Source organism: Trachymyrmex septentrionalis, unplaced genomic scaffold (genome assembly GCF_001594115.1).
Source record: "Trachymyrmex septentrionalis isolate Tsep2-gDNA-1 unplaced genomic scaffold, Tsep1.0 scaffold334, whole genome shotgun sequence".
NCBI lineage: Eukaryota > Metazoa > Arthropoda > Insecta > Hymenoptera > Formicidae > Trachymyrmex > Trachymyrmex septentrionalis.
Window position 1 is genome coordinate 205239 of NW_017305499.1, and position 2411 is coordinate 207649.

Consider the following 2411-nt stretch of genomic DNA (forward strand, 5'->3'; position numbering starts at 1 on the left):
ACATAAGAGCATGCTGCTTTAGTGTGTTTTAAATCTCCACCCCTTCCAGCACAATCATCTCCCATCGCACTGTGTGATTCCATTGAAATCGTATGGTTAAGATTGTGTTGTTGTGCGTTACACTGGATACAAACTATTTCTTTTTGCGTAAGTGTAATTTTCTAACATTTCTATGTGTTTGTAACATTTCTATTTCTATTTTAATACGTACAAGAAGCAATTCATTAATTCCAACAAATACACAATATATTTCATGCAATAACGAGTATTATGTTCGTATTTGTGTAAAAAATATTAGAATTCTTCAAGTAATAAGTGTGATGATACTATTTATAAAATATAACATATAACATTTTAAAATTTCGTAAAATTCTTTAACAAATTTTTCTTTATTGTTTTAGATATTGACATAAACTATATATAAATCAAAATACATATTATATTTGCCAATATACATTGAAAATGAATTTCAGTATACAACCAATTTTCAGTATAAGTATTAAAAATAATTATACACATTTGCTACAAAAAACTTTAAAAAAAGTTTTCTATTGCTTATTATATTGCATATTACATTTTGTTAAAATATGAAATTTTTATTCATGTAGCACATAGAGAAAAGTAAGCTTTAATTTTAAATTATGAAATTACGAAACAGTTAAATATTATGAATTTATATAAACATTTATTTAATTTATATGTCTTTGATTACTTATGTAATTTATGTATCTAAATCTTTTAATATCTTTTTACAATTACATTTCATTATTCATGTTACATTATTCTAATTTCCACATTCATTATATTTTTATGGTATTATGATAAATAAAAAGATGTAATGTATTGACAAATACAATATCCATATTTACCACTGTTCCAAAATAAAATTTTATAATTTTAAAATAAAATATTTAAAAAATATTATAACCATTTTAAATAACAGATCAACCCTAAACAGATATATTGAAAAAGTTTTAATACGTAATTTAAAAATAACTTATAAAACATTACATGGATAAAAAAATAAAATTGCAAATAAAGACCACATAAAAATGATCCTATTCTATACATTTTTCTTTTTCACCAGTGATAATATTTTTGCTTTTCCATATCCCTGTTACAATCAATAATTTTATAACAGCATACAATCTACTTTTATTTTCTAGGAATCTAATTATAAAATTTTAAAAACACTATTCAATTACGGTCGAGTCAATCTTAAATATTTACGTATGTTGCGATATAATAACTATATATTATGCAACATATACATATCTATATATACTTATGGTCACATTATAGAAAATACATTACATATGCAGTATATTTTTTAAGTATTAATATACATTGACCAAACAATGATAGATACAAACGATAAACAAAAACACGCACAAGTAGTTTTAACATATGTATAATGTATGTATATATAAAGTAAAGCAAAATCTATATATACTATTCATCTTTTAATATCTTCAAAAGCGTGAGACTAGAAGAAAAAATTGTCAAACAAAAGTTACATGATATACAAGAGAGCACCGGATGATGATAAAATTTGCATTGTAGATTGTTAAATTATTTCCGAAATAAAAAGTACATCTTTTTTATAAATTAAATCTTATAGTTTCATAATTATTCTGTAATATTTATTAAAACAAATATGCCTATGTCAAAAGAGCATTCAAAATTAATGAAGATTATTTGTAATACAAAATATATTAAAATGTACTACAATATTGTAAGCTCTTAACTGATGGTTCATGTACAATTAAGGAATATATTAAAACACATATTTACTATATTATAAACTCTTAAAACTCTTAGCAATTCAATTATATACAAGTAAGAAATCACAATGAAGTAAAGCGTAATATTTATTATTAGAATATACTATATGATAAAAAGATTACTGTCACATAATAATATTACTCCTATGTATAAACATTTACTAGTTTTTTCTCTTATTTTTCAAGATATTAAAAATGGTAGTAGGTTACATTGTCATACCACATATATAATGATATAAGTACAATAAAAATAACATCATTTATCATCTAAATAGATATTATAGAATAAAATTAGAGCAGCATATGTCTAAAAAGCTTTGCCATCCCACACTTAAAAAAAATAGTTAGAAACATTTCGAATACAAATATTAAATACATGATTAACTAGAAAAATCATAACCACAATTAGTAAGTTTTACAAATTAATATAGAAGCTAATAAAAATTAATATACAAGATAATTATAATCTTTATCAACCTTATCCTTTAAACTTGCATAATCTGTGTTTTATATTTCCGTTGTATACATATGATATAATTCCATTGTGATAAAATTAATCTATAAAAAACATTATAATTGTTATTTAATAAAATTTTATATAAATTATGATCTTATTTATGAAAAAAT

At 21.5% G+C, this 2411-nt stretch overlaps 1 protein-coding gene across 5 annotated transcripts in view; it reads right to left on the bottom strand.

Annotated features, from left to right (window-relative positions):
* Positions 1-2411, bottom strand: part of LOC108750221 (Niemann-Pick C1 protein) — a 25036-nt gene that overhangs the window by 1824 nt on the left and 20801 nt on the right. The window lies entirely within an intron of this gene.